Source organism: Tamandua tetradactyla, chromosome 4 (genome assembly GCF_023851605.1).
Source record: "Tamandua tetradactyla isolate mTamTet1 chromosome 4, mTamTet1.pri, whole genome shotgun sequence".
In the NCBI taxonomy this organism is placed as follows: domain Eukaryota; kingdom Metazoa; phylum Chordata; class Mammalia; order Pilosa; family Myrmecophagidae; genus Tamandua; species Tamandua tetradactyla.
This window is the reverse complement of record NC_135330.1, coordinates 60975741-60999437: the sequence shown is the minus strand read 5'-3', so window position 1 is coordinate 60999437 and position 23697 is coordinate 60975741. Positions and strand designations below refer to the sequence as shown.

The following is a 23697-nucleotide window of genomic DNA, read 5'->3' as shown; positions in this document are numbered from 1 at the left end:
CCACCACTTGGTAGCCATGGGGTCTTGGATAAATAATATTCTCTCTGAACTTCAGTTTCCTCTTTGGAAAAGGAGAATAATAATAGCACCTTCCTTATAGGGCTGTCATGCAGGAGCAATGAGGTCACACAATTACAGCATTTGACATCATGCCTGCTATATACCAACTGCTCAATAATGCTCAGTATTTTTATGCATTAGTTTTATAACCAGGGCTAGACAAGTAAATACCTGAAAAGAAATGAAAGAAAAAACAACACACTATGCCAAAAATCCACCTTCTAGATTAAAGGACACTGGGAAAACAACAAAAGCCCTCTTGAAAATGTAAGTGTCTCTGAAAGAATAATCATAACAGAAGCTGGAATTTAGACATATTAAAGTTCACATGAAAAGGGAAAGAATAGAAGGGAAGGGTGTTGAGTTAGAATAATAACTGTGTGAGTAATTCAAGGTGGTAAGAGAAAATGTAGATGCCTTTTGCAGGAGGGGAGGTTGTATTAGATAAGACCACAGAATAATTGATCAAACTAGAAGATTCTGTGAGTGGGTAAACGGGATTTTCTACCTGGTTGGAATAATAGAGAGGCAGTCTTGTCTTACAACAAAGTGTAGTTCCAGGGCTTAAACAGGGTGGCCTTTCTTCTTTAGTGACTAAGGAGCTGAGTAAGAATCAGTACTGGCTTAAACTGTGGCAAAAGCAGTCCCCCAGGTTAGACAAAGGATTTTGGGATTGGGGCTATAGAATGGGGCCAGCCTGGGCAGCTCTCTGAAATGCAACTGTTCATTGTAACAGCTTCTTTAATGGATCTGAATACACTGGGATCCTGGATCTCCTCCTAGTGCGCTAAACAATTTGGCCTTCCAATCAACAGGTCAAAGACCCTACTGGAGATTGGACACCAGAAATGAGTGAAGAGGAAATGATCTCCATTGCAACCCTTCTGAAAATGAGCCTACCCCTCCCCTCTGTCACCGAGTAGGCGCTGCATGGAGTTACAAAGAGGAGCCCACAGTGAGCTGGCAGACTCCCAACATGGGTCTGGGGGTGGGTGGGATAGGGGAAAGAGGGGGCAGCATTCTCAGTCTAGGGTTCTGCAATTCTAGACGGCCAAGTCCCTAAGCAAAGTATCCTGGGGTCACTGTCACCGCCTTCCTTGGGGACACATCCCCTGGTTCTGCCACCCGGACCCTGCTGTGCAAGAGAAGTGCTTCCCAGAGCTGTCCCTCCACCCTGGGTGTCCTTGCTTCAGATCTTAGAAGTTTCATTTTCCCCATTCTAGCTTTACAAATTCAAATTCCTGAATTGGACCGGGCAGGTAACAAACATAAGTAAAGCAGATTGAGCATTAGGCAACAGGGAGAGGTGGAAACTGTGACAAACTAGAAAGCACACACTGTCCGAATGGGGGGTGCTTACTCAGATCCTGCTGACCATTGCCATGGATAAAGGGTGGGAGGCCCAATATTGCCAGAGCTTCTGATTTTTCAGATGAAGCAAGAAATTTGAATTTCCATGTGAAATCTTCTTATTTTTAAATTTTGGCAACCAAATATAATTAGTCTGCAGGATTGTCTGGGTAGGAGGAGGCAGCGAATTTTAGACTTGAAATATCTTTGAAGTACATTTGGTCCAAACTTCATTTTACATGTGAACAAATTGAAGCTCAGAAAGTTTCTGTGATTTCCCATAGGTGACAAAGCAACGTAATGTCTCAAATCCCAGGTCTCCCTCCTAGTCTAGAGCTTGTCCCTCTAGACCACCTTATCTGTCACTAGGAGACCTTTGCAATGATTCAAGCAGGAGATGATTAGATGCTGAACTAAGGGTGGTGGCTGTGGGAAGGGTGAAGGTAAACTTTACTACAGTCTTGCCTCTAGCTTAAAGAAAAATATCTATGTTTTTGTCCATCCATCCATCCACCCATCCACCCAGTCTTTACTGATAATCCCTCTATGAACCAAGGTCTGTGCTAAAACACTAGATATGCAGAGATGACTAAGTCACCACTCCTCCTTTCAAGTAGCTCACAGGCTGGTGTGTGGGCTCCGCTAAGGCTGCAGCCAGAAACGAGTCACTGTATCTCAGAAACCATGCTGCCATAAGCCTGTTCATATGAACTCTCTAATATTCACGCCTTGGTTTGTCAGTCTCAGATCACTTCCTCTGAGAGATTCTCCCATTCTTCAAGGTCATTCCTGAGAAACTGGGAGGGAATGGAGAATTCCCCCCACTCCAGGAGAGCCTGGAGAACTTAAGTGGTCCATGGGAAGTAGGAGCAAGAGCAGGGACCAAACCCAGCCACTCAACACCAACCGTTTTCCAGTTCAGTTGGCAGCACGAGCTGGTTCAGGCACTATCTTGGCCAAGTTGTCACTACTGCCAGCCAAATTCTGTGTGTAGGGGTGAGTTTGGGAGATCCCAGACTGGGAGTCTCCTGCCTGTTTATCAAGTACTCAATTCCACCAGCAGCTGGCATTTGGTCTGGGTGACCAAGTAGTGATGGCACCCTTGGGCCACAGCTTCTATAAGCAAGTAGAGCATTGTTACCCAATTCAACTCCCTCCATCAACAAGAGATTTCCAAGCATCAGCTCTTACAGCATCTATTCCCAGGGAAGGAATGCAGGGCAAGAGTAAACAAGGTGAGGTGCTTGGAGGGAGCTCTCCACCCACCATTCTGCCTCATTTTGACAGAACTCTTATTGCTCAATCACCAAGGAAAACCCCGGAACTGGCACAAAGAAGGTAGCCTGTAATGTAGAAATGAGAGTCTGGCCAGTCCCCAGAGACCCTATGGTGGGGAGCTGCAGGAGGCTGGGGCCTCTGGGCTTTTCAGTTCCTGGGAGATGATGGGGTGTGGCCCTTTATAAATGCACGGAGCCCAAAGGTTAGCAAGGAGTAGGTGGGTAGACTTGTGCCAGGACTCATGGAGGAGGAAGGGGAAATGAAGGAAAAGGAAAAATTAAAATTCAGTTAGCATTTATCATGAACCAGGCCTTCAGAACGTATATGTTACTCTTTATTCTTATATTATTCCCATTTTCCAGAGAAACTTGAGAGTTTGGAAGCTAAATAATTTGTCCACAGTCATAGGTGAACTCAGTTTCATCTGAATCTCCCAAATCTGTGCTCTTATATAACACCATGCTGCTGGGACTGGAAAGGCCTGCTTGGAGATTGGGGCACAGGGCTTTCATAGAGAAAGGCAGAGAAGAGCTCAGGATTTGATAGTCTCTAACTCTGGGGCCAAAAATCCAGTTGAAGTTAGCATTCTTTTCTCTAGCAACATGGGACCTTGGTGTCCTATTTCCTATCCCCAAAAGTGGATTTTCGAGTTAGGGAACTTTCCCTTCACCTGCTCCCCTCACAGGGCTGAGTATCTTAGTTCTGATGTACAGGACAAAATGCAAGGGTATCTGGGACCATACTTTCCTTAGATGCCGCCATCAGGGACTGCTCCTACTGTCCTCCATCAACAGACTGGGTTGCATCGGGGTTAGAGCCTCACCCAGAGAGCTCTGGGATAGATAGACCCCAACCAATCCTCCAAGGCTTAGAATATTACCCCTCTACTCTGGCCTCGGGAAGCTCAGGACTGCAGATGGTACCAAAGTGAAAGGCACTTAACAATTTTTTATTGAGCACAAGGATGTGCCATGTACTGTTCTAGGTGCCTAGGATATATCCGGGAACAAAAAGAGCACAATCCTTGCCTTGCCCTCATGGAGTGTACATTCTAGCAGAATGAACATAAAACAATCTTTTGGGGGAAGGCAATTGTGAATAGTGTATAGGGCATGGGCCACGGTATCAGACAAACCTGGGTCAAATTGCCCTAACCCTAACCAGACACATAGTCACTGAGCAGGCTACTTGCTGAGCATTAGCTTTCTTAACTGTAATATGGGGATAGTAACACAGTTTAGGGGTATCACAAAGGATTTAAGATAATGTATGTAAAATACCTATCACATAGTAGGTTTCAAAAATATGGATATTTTTAAGCTCCACCTGAACACAGGGTCTGGTATGACTAGCATGCTCCCTTATCTAGCAGCTTTAACAGGGTCCTACAGCCCTGGAGACGGAAACCTATTGCTTGGCTAACCATGCCAGGTCCTCTCTGTGCATGTGAATGACAGAGCAGAGGAGTCAACTGTGGAGAACGTGCTTGTGCTCGCAGCCCCAGAGAGAAAGCACAATCCACACAGTGGCTGCACTTCCCAGAACTAGGTTTCATGATGTTTCCCTGTTACCTTCTAATAAGCCCACTTTTACTTTTGCTTCTCTGAGAGGGTTTCTGTTCTTGCAACCAGGTGATCTCTAAGGCAAATCCTGTACCTGTCTCAGAAGGTGGTTGTTGTGACATAATATGAAAGCAATGGCATTTAGTCGACATGCAATAAATGCCATCGAATCTATCAGTGTTCTTGCCAACCAGTCAGTCAGTCATTCAGCAATGGAGAGAGGAAATCCATAAAAGGATCAGACTAGGGTTGGATTTAGCCTATTTTATGAACACTTTATTAATCTGTAAAATGAAGACTTTGTTGTTTATACAATGCTTTCACCTATAACATGTCATCTGTCCATCACTGCAATCTTTAGGGTGGATAAGGAAAATGGTATTATACACACTTTAGAGATGGGAAAACTGAGGTTCAGTAAAGAGTATGCCATTGGTTGTGTACCAGCCAAGGCTAAATCCATTTCTTTATCCCTTTGTACCACACTGCCTCTGGGAAGTCAGGCGGAAGGACTGAAATGAAAAGTAAGGATTGGAGGAGTAACTGGAGGATTTCTCTGAAAGCTTTTTTTTAATTCCAAGGCACCATTCAGATCCCATTTGGGCATCCAAATAATGGGATACTTCTGCTCCACCAGACTCAGAGGCTCCAGAACACAAACAGGGGATTCTAAGGTGAGAGGGCAAGAGTGGGATGTCAATCCAAGGACTGAATATACTAGGCTGACAAACACCTAGCTTCAGCACCAGGAAAAGCTAGTTCCATCAAAGGACAAGGGCTCCCATCAACCATTCCTTCACCTCTCCATTGGTAACACATGGGGGCTGCTCTGTGATGGTCTCTAAGGCCCTTCCCAGGAAGGCTTTACCTTCCTGAAGTCAAGTGTTGAAGGTGCTCTCCAGGGAGACAAATGCCAATTCTCTGGGACACTGCCACAATCTGGGATTGTTGTGTGTTCCCAGGCTCAGGGCATTCGTCCCTGAGCTGAAGGTCAGCAATTCTTAGTTACTCCATGCCTCCTGGACACCACTTCTACCCAAACCCCAACATAGTGCCTGGCATACAGCCTGCACTCACTTAACATTTGTTGAATGAATAAATGAACATATGAATGAATAAATGAACATGCAAATGAATGACACATCCGCTCTGGCAATAAAAATGGCCTCCAAAATGTCACATTCTAGTGTCGCTCTCCTGCTGACCCCTAGCCCCCAGGTCAGAGCTCAGCAGCCAGCCTTGTTTAGTCAGTTAACTAGAACAAAATGGAGACAATAGTGTCACACTACACTTCCCCTAATCTTTCAGGGGAGCCTCGCCCTGAGGAAAGGGCAGGACCAGGTACACCCTGTACCTCCAGGTACACAGGAGGAAGGTTCTGCCCAAACCTTTCCAAGATCTCTGGGTCCCCTCTCAATTATCCCGCTTCTCCCAGCTCAAGCCTCCTGTCTGGGGAGGAGTGGTAGAAGGAGTGAGAGAAGAAACCTAGCTCCGTTAGGAGCCACAGAATGATGAGGGTGGTGCCAAGCGTGCTTCTGCTTTGCATTTCTCTAGTACTAATGACCTTAATTGTTAATAATAGCAGCAACAATATCACAGCACAGCACCTTTACGGTATCTAGCATCTTGCTTCCAGTGTGCTCCTAGGGTGTGATCTCATCAGTCTGCACATCATCCACGGAGGGGCTGGAATGGATCTCCCTGTTATGTCGATAGAGAGATTGGGTACTTGGAGATTGGGGCTGACATGGCTCACACAGCGATGCAGTCATGGGGTCAAGGACCTAGTCACAGACTTGGGGTGGGCAGAACTGGGCTCTAAGGCTCTAGTCTTCTGTCCTTGGACAAGTCTCTAGATTTCAGTTTTCTCAGTTGTGAAGGCAGGGGAAATTAGACCATTTGTCCTATTTTCCTATTTCTGACCAAGGTCAGAAAGCTCCTGGAAGTTTGGGTACCAGCTGTGCCTGTCCTAGCATCCTAACAGATGTCCTATGAGTGTTCCTCACAAAGAAGGTTGTTGTAGAGATGGCAGGGAGGAAACATGGAAAAATCATCCTAATGGTCCATGAGTGCCAGGACAGTAGGCAGGCAGCAGGTTGCTGCTGAGTCCAGATGCCATGATGTTTGTGATGCCAATGTGGCCTCAAACAAAGGTTGGAGTTATTATAGTGGGTGGGGGCTGATGGCCTCCTTTACCTATCTGAGCTTCTGACTCTCCATGGTGCTCAGAGTGTCCTTGACTGGCATGTAGAAGCATCACCCTTCCTCTCAACCCCATCTTCTCCCCCCATCCTCTCCTCCATCAAATCCATCCTCTTTCCTCCTTCAAACCCTGATTGACAATCATCCCCTCCCAGAATAATTTCCTGGTGAACCCTGCAAAATTCTGGTCTTTCCATTTCCATTAGCACCTCTTCAGCTCTCAGCCATTCCATCTAGCAGCTACTAACCATCACTAGGTCATATGTCCATGTGCCAGATGAGGCTTTAATTGTGTGTCCCCTCTTGTCTGCCTCTAAATGGGCACAAGAATAGGGTTGGTATTTCCTCCTTTCTTAAAGGAGCTTAATCCTCAGCTCCCAAGATAGGAAGCAGGATACTCAGGACACAGGAATAGTGGACCATAGACAGACAGCCCTTTCCTCTCTACCCATGGGCACTGCCCTCTCCAATCATCTAGAAGGCTAAGGCTGGAGTCTCAGCCAGGGTCTGGACAAGGGCTTGTTGGTCAGCGCAACTACTTCCAGGAGCCAAAGTCTAGACTGAGAGACCACTGACTGACCCAGCAACTGGTAGCTTTACCTGAATTTCTCCCAACCCTCTCCACAGTGCAGATAAAAACCCAATTTCTCCAGCCCACAGCATTGACTGAAGCCTCTGATTTCCAAGGTTTAGTGATAGTAATATCATGTTGACCCCTAGAAAATTGCCCTTGAGGGGTCAAAGTGGTTGCAAATTAGCAATTTCCCAGGGTTTGGTCTAATAACTGTTTGGTAGCTCATGTTCTCTAGGAGATAGTAACTCCCTATAATTTTTGGTTTTCTGCTTAGGACGGAAGAATCAAGACCTACAGTGGTGTTGAGGAAATACTTAACTGAAGTTCTAGGCAGGTAGAGGTGTAAAATCTTAGAAACAGTCCTAACTCCTGAACTTCAAAGGTGGCTGTCCTGTACAAAAAGTGCATCCATCCTCTTTGCTTGCCTTCCCTCTCATCATCCTGGGTACGAGGGAGCTTTGCTACAAATTTCTACACTTCGCTAGATTCCAAGACGAAGAGTTTGGCTTGGGCGATAAGCATTTTAATCCTTAGCCTTCCATGGAAGAGGAGGGTCTTGAATTAAAACTGCCTGTTTGATGATAGAAGCAGAACTTTGCAAATACAGTCAATACCACTGAGTTGTATATTTGAAAGTGGGAAAAAAAATGGGCAATCTCAGACTGTATATAAGTTACCAGAACAAACAAACAAACCCCGAGTACTGTACCACACAAAGAGTGAACCCTTATGCAAACTATGGGCTACAGTTAATAGTATAAGTATAATAATAATGTGTTATCAATTATAACAAAGCCCCACACTTATGCACAATGTTAATAATCAGGTGAACCGTGTGTGTGTGCGCGTGTGTGTGTTTGGGGGATATATGGGAATCCTGTGCTTTCTGCATGATTTTTCTGTAAATGTGCAACTACTCTTAAAAAAAAAAAGGAATAAGGAAGAAAAAATCCTGTTTGTCCCACCTTGGCTTCATTTTACAGAAGGTGCAAAGAAGGCCCAGGGACATCACTAGCCTTGGTCAAGGTCACACAAAAGGCAAGAATCCAGATCACCAGTTTTCTGACTCCGAGCCCCGTGCTCTCCTGGCAGACCCTGCAGCACACTAGGACAAACTCCACGCTGTCTACCTCCTTCCCATTTCCTGGCTCCTGCTCTTGCAGGACAGAAGGGGGATTGACTGAAGGATGAAGTCCTCTCCATGTGACAAGAACCCTGCTTACCGCCTGGCTTAGCCCCAGGGTTTCCAGGGAGAAAAGAGCTGTCCTGGAAACCTGATCTTCCTCCTGAGCCAGGACTGGGGGGGGGCTGGAGTGGGGAGGGGGGCTGCATGATGACCCCAGTGCAGGCAGCCATGTGACCCCTGACAAGGGGTGCGGGAGTGGGGGTGGAGGGCACGAGGTTCAGGGCAGCAACAGCGGGTTCCCCGGGATCACTAATTATAGAATTCAGAAGGAACATGAAAGGTTGGTCAGTACCAATCTCTGGGCCATTGGTGTACTTCCCCTCTGACAACCGAGAGCCCCTCCTCAAAAGTAGTGGGTGATTCTGAAAGCCCTCAGTGCCCAGGCCTCTTCAGCTGATCCCCCTGCAGGGTGGAGAAGTACCTGGCCCACCCACTGCTGACCCCAGACCCCTTGCGCCCCGGCTGTTCCTCCGCACAGGGAAGAGCCTGGTTCAGATGGCAGCGAGGGTGGGATGGGAATCCCTTGTCAGGAAGACCCCTCTGCACACTCTGCAGGGACGCAGCCCCGGGAAGCTGATGGGGACCAGGATGCTCAGGAGGGGGTCCTTGGGAAGGAAGCTGCTCAGGCTGGTCAGCAAGGGAAATGGGTGAGTGCAGGGCAGGACGGGAATCCAGGAGTATTCCTGGCATTGACTTTTTCCCCCAATCTATTATTCTGAAAAGTTTCAAACCTGAAACATGAAAAAAATAATACCCTTAGATCCACCAACTATTAACATTGTATACACTCTCCTTCTTGATGTACACACACACATACACACTTTTTTTGCTGAACCATTCAAAAAGAACTTGCAGAAATATTCAAAAAGATGATCATGGTGATGAATACATAACTATATGATGATACTGTGAGCCATTAATTTTATACCATGTATGGAGTGTTGGTATGTTAAGTTTTATCAATAAAAACATTTTTTAAATAATAATAACTTGCACAGACTTTACCCAAAATACTTTAGCATAGCTCTCCTAAGAATAAGGATATTCTCTTTCAAAACCGTGGTACCATTACCATACCTTAAAAACTTGTTTTAAGAATTTCTCAATTGTCCCAAGATGTCTTTAAGGTGTTTTTTTCCTCTTGGATTCAGCATACAAATAAGATTTATGCACTATATTTGGTTACATCTTTTCAGTTTCTTTTAATCTAGGCTAATTTGCACCCCATCACTCTACTCCCCAACACAAATATGTTTTAGGGTTTTTATACCATTGATTTTTTGAAGAATTTCAGTCAGTTTCATGTATTATGTCTCACAATCTAGATTTATTTTTTGCTGCCTTGTTATTAGATTCTGGATAAAATATTTGATGAGAAGAAAGTAATGGGATTGCACTGATTGCAGGACACTGGGAAGCCTTAATGTCAGGTGGCTGCACCACTGCTGATGTTCGATTACTTTGTTAACGCAGTGAGTGCTCAATCTCCCCATTGCAAAGAGATTTTTTTCCTTTTATAAGGAGTAAGTAATCTATGGGATAATATCTGAACACCAACCTTTCACCCAGTGGCTTTCGCACCCATTAGTGAGACTAGGCTGAATCCGTTTTACACTGGGGACTGCAGAATGGTGAATTTAAAGTGCAGTCATGACCTCTACATTTTGCTAGTTGGCATTTCTATGTAAAGAATTTTCCCTCTCTCTACTTCCCTGCCTCCTTTTAACTGTCAGAATAGACTCATGGGATCTTTTTTATTCATTGTGTTACAGTCTGTTCCTGTTATTCTCGTTGACGCTCAATATGCCCCAAATTTGCCCAGTGGGAGCCCCTTTAAGCTGACACTAGTATTCTTCTGACATGAGCACTTCTCAGTTCTCTTGTATTTTTCCTGTCCCAGACTTGGAACCAGTCATTTCTCTAGGAAGCACCCGTTTCTTTTAGTGGGAAGTGGTATTTAGAAATAAACACTGGGACCGTAGGTATGTTCGGTACCACTGGGGTAGCATTGCTTTTAGACTCTCTCAGTGGACAGACCTAGGAGATGGCCAAAGAACCACAGGACTCTTTTTCACCTTCTCCCATTCCAAGTACATATCTCTCTTCTTCCAAAGTGAGATCCTAATTCCCAGAAACCAGTAAAATTATTCATTTGATCTATCCTACAATACATTCAAAAAATAATTTCCAAATTATGGCACCAACACAATGAACAATATCAAACCTACTAAGTACTTTCTATCCTTAAGAATATATATTCCACTACCGAGGGAGAGTCAGAGTATTGAGTACAAAAATTCTTGAATTAATCTCTTCTTTGTAGAGATAACCAATTGATGCTCAGTTTCATTGATCTGTTATGGTCATCTTTAGGGCTTGTTTTTTTTTCTTTCTTTTGGATCTAATATAATTTTTGAATATGTAAAATACTTTCCTAGTTTAAAAGTCAAGACTGTCTGAAAAGGTATAATCAAAATAGTCTTATTGCCATCCCTATTTCCTCCACCCTTTCTCTACTCATCCCCTACAGGTAACAAGTTTAACTAATTTCTGACCCATCCTTCCTGTGTGTATTATATGGTTGCAAACCTATTCTTACTTCTTCTGCATTCTCACTCCCAAAGGTGGCATATATACTCTTATACATCTTGCTTTTTAAATTTAGCAACATATCCTGGAAATCACTTCATAGCAGTTTATAGGATGTGTACCCATTTCTTTTTTGTGACTTAGAGTACGCTATTGGGTGTCTACATCATTGTTCATTCAACTAGTCTCTTGACGATGGGCATTTGGGTAGATTCCAATGATTTCCTATTACAAATATGCCTTAAATAATAACTTTCTACATATATCTTTTTGTATTTGTGAATGTGTATCTTCTGAATAAATTCCTAGAAGTAGGACTGCTGAGGAAGTGAATAGGGTTTGTGCTGTTTTTAGCTCCTGGCATTAAGTTTGCAAATTACTATGGAGTGTCCCGAGTTGCGTTTCCCTAGCTGAGAGTCCTTACCTTCCCACCAATAAATACTACCCCAAACTCCCTCTGCCTTATGATTTGGCAGGAAGGCAAGACCATAGAGGCTTTACCTCCTCCATTCCGGTTCATCTTCCCTGAAGTATCCCAGGTATTTGTATTCAAAACCTTGGAAAACAGAGCAGAGAGAAGTGATGAGGCTGAAGACCTCAGCCAGAGAAGAACCAGTGTGAGGAGAGCCAGAAGAGAAGACCCCCTATCCCTAGCGCCTCTGTTCTCATACCCCTTTTCTCTCTCCTTTGGCCTCTCTTCCATAGCCATCCCCACCCCCACAGACAAATTTCTCCTTCCCTGGTAGGAACAGCTGGTGTTGGTTCCAACTATATCCTGCCTGGTTTTCCTCCCCACCCCAAGTTCATGTGGGCTGAACAGAGAGGACTGGCTTCAGGTGGAGTCAGAAGTAGAAAGTCTCTGTCATTACTGTTTTAACATGTGCAGAGGAAATAAGCCACTGGAATGAGAATGGTTCATACAAGAGAAAGAGGAAAGAGAGACAAAGAGAGATGCTGGAAGAGGAAGCCAAGCACAAAACTTTCCATAATTAGCCTTTTGGACACCAGCCCCAGCGCCTGTTCTGTCTGTATGGCTTGACCTACAGGAAAGGGAAAATGCATGGGTGTCATCTGGTTTGACTGTTTCCCTGAGGCCCAGAGACCTTGACTCTCAGTCTTCTCTCCCTGCTCCTCTCCACCAAAGTCCTGAATACCAGCTGGGGATAGCAGGAATCGATGCAGGTCCTAGGAGCAGGGAATGGGCTGGGTAGAGAGCCCCATCTGAGGGAAGAGCTGGGGGAAAGGGTTCAGATGGCCTGAAGAATTCCTCTAGGCAAGGTCAGTGAGGTTGAAGGTGGGGCATTCCTCTTTAAAGTCAAACCAAACACCTGGTTAAACATACTTCTTAGGGTCTTTGGGAGCAAGAATGAACATCTCCTCCTCCTCCCTCCAAAGATTGGTGGATCTAGAATGTTCTGCCCTATATGGACAGGGCTGACCCATGCCTTTGGGCACTAGGTCCAAGGCCAGCAGTATAGAGAAAGGGAGAAAGGGCCCACAGGGCTTGCTGAAGGCTAAATTCTTGAGTAGAGGTAGCGTCCCATGGAAATGTTGAATTAATTCCCTGACAGGGGGTGGCTGGGTCATTGTAGAGCTGAGAGGCCAAAAGCCATCATCCCTTTACCCCTCAGAGTCCTCAGTGAGAGGGAGGAACAGGCTTCTCAATATCTTTGCTCAGGAACCTCAGCTTCCTGTCCTCCCCCCTCACCTCACATACACATGCCACCTTACTTCTTCCAGCATCCGCACCTCGGACAAATTCTGCCCTCTAACCGGGCCTTCCCATTTTGACCTTCTTTAGACATCAAGACTAGAAATCTGACAAATCTAATTCAGCCATTCTTTCCCATTACTGTAAGAAACAGGCTTCCCATGGTGCAGGGGGGGAAGGGAAGACAAGAGGGCAGGTTCAAAAACAGCTGAGAAGAGAGGCCTTAGATCTGTTACCTGTCTCCTCCAAACTGCTGCTTCCTTGTTTCAACAAAGATGGAGCAAGTACTTATAAGTCTCGGGCACTGTGCTAGGCACTGGGAGTCTGCAAAGGAGTAAGACAGACCACCAGGACTTCTTCCTACTTGACCTTGAATCCGAGGACAGAGGTGGCAAATGGGAATGGAAGTGACTGAGTGGGCTCTGAGCCACCTGAGAAGCAAGACACTTTAGCTCTGCAGCTCTCAGCACCTTCTCCAACAGAGTATGTTAGATGAAGGCAGAGCCAGGGAGTGTGGCGCCCAGCTGCGGGAGAGGCTGACGCGGGGGCGGGAGGCAGAGAGGGGAGGGGACGCAGTTTTGCTGCAGTATTGATCCTGCTTGGAGTCACTGGTGAAAAGGGCTGGGGCTGCGGAGCACAAATTCCACTGCAGCCCCCCCACCCAGGGCACTAACTCAGGACCTGTTCCACAGGGCTGGGTTCTGGCAGAAGTCCCACTAACCTACCAGAATCCAACCTCCCAAGTCAGAGTATTGTTTTCAGGCTGCAGACTGGTGCGATTCTGGATCCCCAAGATGGGCGCACACGGGCGGGGGGGGGGGGGGGTGAGAAGTGGGGGTGTAACAGCATGATTTCAGGGTTGTACCTTTGCAAGATGGTGGCAGGTTGGACGGGGCTCCCTAGGAGGAGCAAAGAATGGATTTCCCCGCCTACCCTCTCCCCAAGGAAGGCCTCACTCATCTTTTGATCAGAATGAAGGCAGCGTAGATCATCTGGCCCCGGGGTGCAGTCCGATCAATCATCCAACACCTCCAAATGAAAACTGGTTCCTGCTGCTCTCCTGTCCCCCATTTAAGCTTTCCTCAAAATCTTTGCTTCTTTCTTCCCCAGTTTCTCCGACTGGGGCAAGGGCAGGTGTTTCCTCCTCTCTTCCCCTCAGCCTGCCTCTTACATACTCGTCTGCTTCAGTTCCAGGACCCACCCCGCAAAGCACCCTTTTACCCTGCTGCCACCATGCCACCAGCCCGCCAGAGTCAGCTGCGTGATGCCACCACCTTCAGCCAGGAAGGGTAAGCCGGCTCTCGATCGGTCCAAGCTACCCCGCCCCTCCAGCTTTCCTCCTCCTAAGGCCTCCCCACCCGGGCCCTCCCTCCTCCCAGGCCTCCCTCCCCTGCCCGTCCCAGCCTGGAATGCCCCTGACATCTTCCCTTCCTTCCAAGAACAGGGCCTAGAGATGAGGAAGGGCATGAACAGGGCAGCTCCGAGGAGGGGCTCACGGAGGGACGGAGGAATGGATCTTAAGACTCCCTGCCAGGCACCCCACCCTAGGTTGGAGATGGCACTGTGGAATGGGATTTTACCACCCCCCTCCCACCCACCACCCACCCCCACCAGCATCAGTTGAGTGCCCGCCTAATTTCTTCATCTGGCATTCCCCGGACCAGGCCAGCAGGCGCTGGCATCATGTCTGCAAGTTATTGTAAGTCCTATCAGGAATGCCCAGGAGGGAGGCGCCTATGGCCAGCAGAGTGCCCGCTCCACTCCCAGGATGGCCGCAGCCCCTCCTGTGCCCTCCATACCCAGCTGGAGGGGAGCGGGGGTTCCTCAGCAGGAGGAGTGCATGGGACTGGATTCACCCCAGGGAGGATGCCAGTGACCCCCATACCCCAAGCCAAGTATGTGAGTGTGTGTGAGTGTGTGTGTGTGTGAAGGGACAGCAGGAAGGAGAATCCCAGCCTTAATTTCTAGTTCCTTAACAAGACAAACGCAGCGGCCCATGACGCTCCAGGGACCCTCCCAAGGACGCCTGTTGCCAACCCCCAACCCCCCAACACTCACCAGCCCCACAATCAGCAGCCTTAAAACAGCAAACTTTACAACTTCAGCCCTTTCTCCTCTCTCCCCTTTGGGAACTGAGTTGTTTGGGGTGGTGCCCTTCTGAGACACTCACACAGTTGGTTCCTGATGCTCACACACAGTCAAACAACAGCAGTACGAGGGAACTCCCAGCTTTTTCCATAGCTAATTATAGACTTGAAGTCTAAGGATGTTTTGCAAGAGGCAGAGAGAAACTGCTGAGGTTTCTCTGCAAAGTCAAACAAATTTAATTTGTGCATTTTCTATCTCCCCCCACCCCAACTTCTCCTAGCCCCCACCTCCCACCCACCCACCCCCACCAGTATGCCCCTTTCCAGGTCCCCACTGCAGCTCCTCCTTCTGCTGAAAATCTTCTGCATTTTTTTTTTTCCATCTCTCTTTGGGGCTTTCGAGAAAGGGAACAGGGAACAGACATGGAAAATATTTTTGCAACAGTTTTCCATTCTGCGTCTCATTCCCAAGCCAAGGGGGGAGGGGGGAGGCAAGAATGGATGGAGAAAATAAATGCTTTTTCCAAGAGCTCAATTTGGGTATGAAAAGACGTTCCCTCCATTTCCCTACCCCCACAGTCCAGGAATGACAAAAACTAGAAAAAGAAAATCACTTGTTTGATTATATAGATTCCCCAAACCAAGTCTAGGAAACAAATATTTAGCAAATCTGTGCACACACACAAACACATTACACAAATACTCCAAGATCTCCAAATCCAATCACATAAAATACACTATGGAGAGGAAATTCAGGGAGTTTTTTAAAAGATTGAGAGGAAAGAAACAAAGTTTACAAGTCACCAGTCAATTCATTCTCTGCAAGCCTACCTCTCTTTCTAGCAACGATCCAGGTTTCTCCAAGCGAGACTCTCCCTCCAGGTTTCCATGGACGGGGGTACGATGGAGGTGACCACCCACCGGCCTCCCCAAATTGGCAACCAGCCTAGAGATGCTGGCTTTGCTTTCTCGCCTTCCCTACCGGGGCCGGGTAGTGGGCTGGGTCTCCTCCCCCGGCCCTGCCTAGGGGAAGGACCTCTCAGATTCCTGGAAGAAAACGGGTGCTGGGGAGCTGGGCGGGTGTCTGCTCTTGCCCTCCTTGGACGGATGGTTCCCCAGGAAGTTCGGGCCCCACCACCACCACCACCACCCAGCTTTGGATGGTCTCAACAGCAGAGCTTTCTTAAGAAAATGCGTGTCATGGCAACAGCTCCTGCCAACTCCGTCCAGACTCTTGCTCACCAGCTCTCCGGGAGCAGCGAGGGAGGAGAAGGGGGAGGAGCAGAGGCTGGAACAGAGGTGGGACTTGGCGAGAGGCCAGACCATTACTCTACTGTTAAGGTGGCCTGGTTCTGAGCTGCAGCTGCTTCCTGGTTTGTCTTAAGGGGGAATGGGGAAAGAAAGGGAAGGAATCCTCTCCTCCCTCGAGTTTCCTCCCACCCTTGCTCTCACTTGTTGAAAGGAAAGCGGAGGTGGGGGGGGGGGGGGAAGCGGAGAGAATGTGGGTGGCTATTCAACCGTTGCTGGGTGGAGGGAAAAAAAAGGAAGCATCTGCAGACGTTTGGCTTCCTGCTGCTCCTACCAGCTTCTCAACCTCTTACTTGGTTAGACCCAGGACCCAGAAACTCCGAAACCCAAGGGGCCTACAGAGACTTGTACCATCCGCTCCCACCCTACTGCCCCTGTCTGGATATGGGGCTCAATGGGAAAGGAGAAGGAATGTTTGGATACATGCAAACATAATACAGTTTTGTACACCCAACTTTTAGTATGCACTTCCTCACCCAGATTTCACACACACATTTCTGGGGCACATTTTCCTCCCAACTGCCTCTGCACCTACCAGAGGTGCATACACAGTACATGATAGCTACCTATTCTTGAATCCTGCTACTTGACAGCTCTGACCCCAGAAACTTTGCATTCAAGGTATTATTCCTAATTCTCAAGGCAATCTTGAAAGGTACTTACTATTATCCTCATTTCATAGGCAAGGCAACTGAAGATCCTGTGATTTTTCCAAGGTTATGCTTCTGGTTAATGATAGAGCCAGGATTCAAGGCCAAGTCAGGTTGACTCCAAAGCCCAAGTGTTTTCTAGCACTTGTATCATAGTCTGGCATACATTTCCCTTTTAATTTGCACACACTCCATGCACATGCATACACGCTTTAATTTGCAGTTGTCCATGCACACTTCTACACAGCCAATAAACTGTTAATCACACCCCCGCAGCCACACACCCACCAGCATTGTGCAACAGTGCCACCCATAGATTTTGCATAGAACCTTACAGCTTTCAAGTATAAACACGCACCATCAACTGGTTCACACAATGCATCTTCATTGACTGATATATTCCCACACCCACCACGGCACACACATGCAATCCTATTTATGTGCTTATGGGAGGCAGTTAAGCATACATGACATAGCTTATAGCTGCCAATTCTGCTGTGAAGAAGGTGACCAACCACAATTTCCCAACCTTCTTAACAGGGGTTTGGGAAAAGGCCTCTCTGATCCTAACCCAACACCACCACCACACCTGTCCTCCTTTGCTTCCCCAGAACACAGAACCTTCTGGAGGGTTCATTTTGCACATGGAGAAAAAGAGCTGTGAATACCATCCAGTGGTCTGGATACCCTATGCCCATTAGCAGCCTTCCTGATTACCTAACATTTGAGGCCTTTCTTTCCTCTCTTTATCTTCTATCCTACTATTTCTCAATAACTCGTCCACATCCTATTTCTGAGCTAAGGCAAGTTAAACAGACCAAAAAGAAAAAAGAAAAAAAAAAAAAACTAATTTTTTTAGCCTGGTTGTGCCAAGCTCAGACCTGAGCTCCCTAATGTGGTACTTGAGATTGCCTGAATCAATACCTTGGGAAGCAGAACTAAAATAAGCTCCTGCCTGGGCTTGTCTCTCTTCCCCAGCCCAGTCCTGATGAAGGAAGGTAGGGGTGGAGGGGATGGGATTCATCCATGAATTATTCTCCAAGTAATCCTCCTTAGGGGGTTTGAAGTCCTCACCCAGAAACTTGGGGGACATGAAAGGTTTGTTCTCATTTGCACCACTCCTCTCTCAAATTCTTTGGTCCAATCCCTCGGGCATTTCAAGAGCTTGGTCTCTGGCCTTAGGAGTTCTCCCCATTTTAATGATGGCTCAGAAAGACAGGGGGCCCTGTGAGATTTTGTTAGGTTCTACCAAAATGTCAGCTTCAGAAGTCAAAATCAGCTGTTGGGGAAGCATTGGAATGAACGGAAAGGAATCAGTCGAACAGAACTTCAAATTTAATGGCTTGTTGGGCTTCCTACTGGATTGCAACAACTTGACATTTTAGTACCTGATGAATGTCAGTTGCATCTTTATCATGAGAAAGCCAGTCTCTGAAATGGCTCTAATGTCTTAACGTATATTTTAAGCTTGTCTGCAGTGGCTGTGCATGAATACAGTGCCTAACTGTTCGATAAATTGTCTTGGAGGAATAACAATTTAGGCCAGATGTGTGGTCCCACTAAAGGAGAAGTCTATTTTGGCTGCCTGGCATATGGGGGCTAAAAACTTATGCCAGTTCCTAGCTGCTGATTTGAAAGACAAAATCCTCTCCTTTGTCCCTTGGTTCTAGGGAACCAGCCCTGCAGGGGAGAAGCTGTTGCAAGAGGGCTTTGACGTGTTTCCCCCTCCTGCCGGCCACAGTTCATGGGCAGGCCAGGATATGACTTCTACCGTAACTGTCAGGGCCCTCCTCTCAGAGCCCAGTGCTAACCTTTCACTGGCGGGGTGATTGTGGGATGGGCAAAGGACAATTTCCTTCACCTCCATCCCTACCTCCCTTGTAGACAGGAGAGAGCGATGTGAGAGGTGGGTCGGTCTAGATGACTACAGGACTAACCGCAGCTGGGTCTCTGGCACTGGGCCAGACACTGAAGCCTGTGCTTTTTGGAAACCCAGAAGCCTCAGTGCCTGTTTCTTCCAGCAGTAGGTTTGGGGCTTGAGGTCTGGAATGGGTAAAAATAAACCTATCCGTAAATATAATATAAGCACTAACTGTGGGAAAGTAGAGCTGTCTCCCCAGAGGGAAGGCACTGCCTCTGGCATCAGAAGTTCATTGCTGGCTTGCTTCTGGCTGGGCACTCCGCAGCCCACCAGCAGCCCTACTTGTCTCTTAGTGCTGTCAAAGTCCTCTTGACTTAACAGGTACTCTGCTTCTTTAACTTAGCCAGCTGTCCTCAGCCAGATTCAGAGCCTCCCCAGAGCAGGGCTCAAGATACTGCTGGGCCATTTCTGCTAAGTCCCATGGCCCACCTTCCCTGAATGCAAATGACATTACTCCCTATTGTGGGTGTCTGTTGTTCTGTCTGGCCAGAACGGCAACCACCCTCCCCACACCCCTACCCAGTTCTTTAGTTGCTCTTTCTAATCTGATAACATGGGAATTGCTATTTTATTAGAGATCACACTTTGCCTGACCCTAACCAAGAACAATTTTTTTCCTGAAATTTTTTAACTTAATACCAAAGAGAGAGCAAGGCTTGGTTGGAGCCCTCCAAAAGTGAGCACTGCGAGAAGTGAAGTTATGGCCGTGTGCCCTGTCATGTGAAAGAAGACATCCAGCAGTAGGAAAGAATGATGCTTAAAGGCAGAGAGAGACAGAGAAGACAGCTGAAGAGCCTTGGCAGAAATTGAATCTGGGTTCAAATTGTTCCTGATATCCTACTGTACCCTTGCCCTTCCTGTGAATTGGTTACATGACTCACTATGCAAGCATAAACTGGATTAAATTGTTTTTTTGGGGTCACTTGTACTAAGTAAAGCAGAAATGTCACCATTACCTCCTCTTTTTGAGTTGGCACACCCACTTTAGTATTTATTTTAGAAGTTTAGTTTATTCATTCAACAAGTATTACTGCATACCTATTTAATTCAGTATGCATTCATCAAATGTCTACTGTTTCCACCTTGGCTGGGCCCACACGAAGTGCAGAGAAAAATAGAGCTTATAGCCTAGTTGGAGGGGCGGGGCACAGACATGTTCATAGAAGAATTAACCACTTACAGAAGGTGTTATTTTTTTAAACGTATTTGTAAGGCCTACCATGTGCGGGTACTACATGTTAAAAAATAAAGTATGAAAATACTTCTACAGGAATATCAAGAAGTGATAACTTCTAATGGGAATATCTAAAAGCTCTAGAAAGGAGTCAGTATTTGGAGAGGCCTGAAAAACCTTGAAAGAGTAAGCTTTCAACTAGTTTGGATGGGGTGAGGATGGAACTGTGAGGGTAATGAAATAAGCAAAGGTATAGAGTAGAGACAGAAGGCTTGGAAGATGGGTCTAGACTGAATGGCCTTTTCAGGTCTATATTTAGCAAGATGGCCATGGCAGGAGTGTGCACGATAATTTGGAAACCTGGAAATGGTAGGCAGGGAGCATCCAGGCACAGTGCAATGCCAGACAAATTAATATAATATGTTCTATACAACATGACCCTGCCTTCCAGAAGCCTTTGATCCAGTTGTGGAGACACATAAATCAGACAGCAACAAAATGACTGTAGGATTAACTCTAAGACTTGGGCTGCAGAGGAAAAACCCAGAGAGAGTTTGGCCAAGAAGAAGCTGAAGATGTGTGCTGGAATCTTTGAGGAAGGCTTCTTAGAGTTGGTGGGACTCCAATGGGACCTTGAAATTCTTCCCAGGGTCTCTCCTCCTGTCTACCTGCATAGCAGGCCTAGTAAAGGCTGAAGATGGATACACAGAGGCATTTCTCTAAGAAACATCTCTCCCTTATGCCCTTTGTGTGCCTTTGTCATATATAGAGCAAGGTTACTGAAGGGTAGGAAACTGTATTCAGGAAGATGGAGCTTGAGAAACTAATTTAGATGCAGGCAGGCCCCAAAGGGCAGGGTGAGCTCCAGATAGAGAATTGTTGTGGATGGTGCTGGGCAGAGACACAAGGCAGAAGACCAGGGACTTGGCCTGGGCCAAGATGGCAGAAGATAAGGGAAGGCTGCAATTAGGTAGCCTCCAAGATATCCTCATCTGCAATCAAACAACTAACCCTTGAGACCACAGTGAGGATACTTCTGGAGCCAGGTAAGGATGATTCTGCTCCTAAAGGACAATAGTGACTTCAGCTGGGAAAGTCCAAGGAAGACAAGGATGGATAGTACTGGCTGCCTTTGTATGAGAAATGAACAAATAGCAGCGGCAGCAGCTGTCTCCACAGCAATAGCATCAGCCCCACCAGCAGCAACTGGGGGTATTTCTCCTTAGTGGGAGCCTTACTGGGCCCACCACAGGAGGCCTGGCTTCCAGCCCACCTGAATGTGGGTGGTCATCTACACTTGACAAGCAACAATTTCATTTTTCCAACTTCCTGGAATTCTAAGGAGAGGACTGGATCGGAAAACCTTAACTGTGATCACCAGAAGGCATACCTGAACTTGCAAGAGTAGAATGCAGAATTGTACAAAATGCCACTTCTCTGCTGGTTTAGAGAAGCTGGTCTCGGAGGACAACCCAGTCGCCATCACCACAGAGGTGTTTGTGGCTCAGCTTTTGTTTGTGGCTGTTTTGCTTGTGCATGCTTTGTTGTGCTGCTGGTTTCATGATCTGATTCTGTCAAGTACGAGGGTTAGCAGGGGTGCTCAAAGTTCCAATTTACTCCACGATCGCACACGGACGTCCTGTTAGGGAGGAAAGGTATTTGAGTCAGGCAGTGGGAGGATACTTCCAGAGGAAAATCCTGTGTGCTGGGCAGTGTGCTCCTAGAGGGAAGGGACTATCTCTTTTTCATCTTTGCATCTCTGGTGACCAGCATATTGAAATGAAGGAGTACAGAATCAGATATGGGAAACCAGGCACTGAGGAGGTAGGAGCCAGAGTGTCTTTTTTGACCCAGGGCCTTTGAAGATATGCAGAACCAGTTTGATTGACTTGGGAGCATATTTTGCTGTTCCAATTTCCTTCTGGTTCAACAGTTTTGGAGGCTGCAGTGGTTCGGTTTTAATTTCACTTTGAACTCATTAACGAGGTTCTTTGTTGTTGTTTTCCTTAAACTCAAGTGTGGTTCATGATTTGTTTTTCTAACGAAATATTTGTCTCCCATTTGTTTCTGTGCACAGCAAATTAGTGCCTTTCAAAAATAGTTTTCGGTTAATGGTTGAGCTCAATAGAACTGAGGAAGTGAGTGGAAAAAAGAAGGGAACAAGTGATGATTTTTAAATCTAATTTTTAATCCTAATGAGAGTGTCAGCAATGCCCTAAGTGCTCATTAAGTTTCAAGTGAAGAGCAAAGAAAACCCAATTGGAAGCATTCTCCCCAGCCCCCATGGCAAGACAGAAAGAGTTTATAACCTGGGCCATTGCACCTATTCCTTGTTACAGAGCCTCTGCTAACTTTCCCATGCTTGCATAGTACTTTGCCATTTACCAAGTGCTTTTTCTATGTAGAATGTTTAATTCAATCTCCGCAATAGTCCTAAATAATAGAGGGCATAGGGCATGAGTTATTATCTCTGCTTTGCAGTTGGGGAAATGGAGGCTCAGAAAGGTTAACTAAATTGCTGGAGCTCACATAGGTATCTGGCAGGGATGTAACAGCTCCTCTGGTTACTGCCCCAAGGCTTTTCCCCCTGGTTTGAGTTGAGGGCCCTTCTCACTCTTCACACCCACAACTGATTCTCCAGGCTTCCCGCTCCATAGACAATGGGAGTGCCAGGGAAAGCAGGCCTGGCTGGGTGGGGGCAGCGGGTCTGTTGTGGCAGTGGAATGCGTCCCCATTCCAAGAATTTAAATCTGACTCTTCTGATTCTCAGACTGTCTCAGAAATTGGAGCCTGGATTCTAGAAACTCTTTTCTGCTCACCTTTTCTCCTGGGGAAAGCAATCGGAGGCAGGACCTCTATCACTCTGCTATAGAGACTAAGGCTTCTTCCTCTTGGATCTGGTCGCTTTCAGTCTCTGCCTCATTTCAGCAGCTCCGTAGCCCCCATCTTCAAGACCCTTTTCATGTACAAGGTTAGCAAATCGTAGGCTTACCACCCGGCCCAGGCAGCACTGGGATTGTGACTTACCTTTTAGTCGTTTATCCAACTAATACTTATTGAGCTCTGCTTTATGCCAAACAACAGGGCAAGCCACTTTACTTACATTATTTTTAATTTTAACTAAAAATTAAAATACTTACATTATTGTTGATATTTAATAATATTATATTATTACGTGCCATAACTCTAATTTCATGGGAAGTGAAGCTCAGAAAGGGCTAATAACTAGTAGGTCATGGAGCTGGGGCAAGCGCCACTCAGTTTGCTTCTGAGTCCATTCCCTTCCCCATACTGTGCTATCTGGGAGAAAGAATGGACATTTGAGAGTGGGAGGTGTCCAGGTCTAAACTTAGAGTGACCAGGGCAGGGGGCCTTGGATTTGGAATGTCTGCCTAGGCTGTGTGTCCATCTCAGTGTAACAGCTTCCAAAAGACAGGAATTGAGGATGGTGAAAATTTCTGTGCCTATTGCAAACACTTAGTTAAGAAAGAAGGAGTAGGGAAGAAGATAACTACTCTCTATATTTAACCTGAGAAATAGGAAAGGGTGGGGGAAGTAAGGAAAATGCAAATGGAGAGCAGATCCAAAAGTCCAGAGAATGATTCCAGGAAAGCTGGAATAGGTGAATGTTTAAAGAAAAACCTGCTCACACCTCAGCAACTGTCTGCCTCCTGCTCCCTACTGCCCTGGGTCTCAGCCTAACCTCGGGAGAAGGAGGTACCCTATGCTCTTAGGACATTTTTCCTCTATACTCCTGCCTCCAAGGAAAACTGTTCCAACAGATAGAGAATTTTCTTTTTTAAAAAATCTCCTAGTAGGGAACAATCACTAATTCATTCTACAAAGCCAATGTCACCCTCATACCAAAGCCAGAGAAAGATACCACAAGAAAAGAAAACTACGGACCAACGTCTCCTACTTGTATAGATGCAAAACTCCTCAACAAAATACTAGCAAACCAAATCCAACTTCATGTTAAAAGAATTATACATCATAATCAAGTGAGATTTATCCCTGCTATGCAAGGGTGGTTCAGTGTAAGAAA

General features: G+C 46.4%; 1 protein-coding gene and 1 long non-coding RNA gene across 9 annotated transcripts in view; one reads left to right on the top strand and one right to left on the bottom strand.

The window, feature by feature from the left end:
* Nucleotides 1-15866, bottom strand: part of ATP2B4 (ATPase plasma membrane Ca2+ transporting 4) — a 115694-nt gene extending 99828 nt beyond the window's left edge. For 6 of the 7 annotated variants that reach the window (XM_077157465.1, XM_077157471.1, XM_077157463.1 and 3 more), the window contains exon 1: nt 15431-15866. The gene's annotated coding sequence lies outside the window, so the exon portion shown is untranslated. Of the gene's footprint in view, nt 1-14570; nt 14847-15430 lie in introns of those variants that run through there. The other variant, XM_077157466.1, reaches the window with a different exon arrangement.
* Nucleotides 186-19391, top strand: LOC143680902 (uncharacterized). 2 transcript variants are annotated; one of them, XR_013174231.1, is made up of 4 exons: nt 186-327; nt 876-1015; nt 13701-13801; nt 19123-19391. It is a non-coding gene; the product is annotated as an uncharacterized LOC143680902 (long non-coding RNA). The 2 variants fall into 2 exon arrangements; XR_013174230.1 differs by lacking the exons at nt 13701-13801; nt 19123-19391 and adding exons at nt 4832-4924; nt 7301-7592.
* The last annotated feature ends 4306 nt before the right edge of the window (nt 19392-23697 follow it).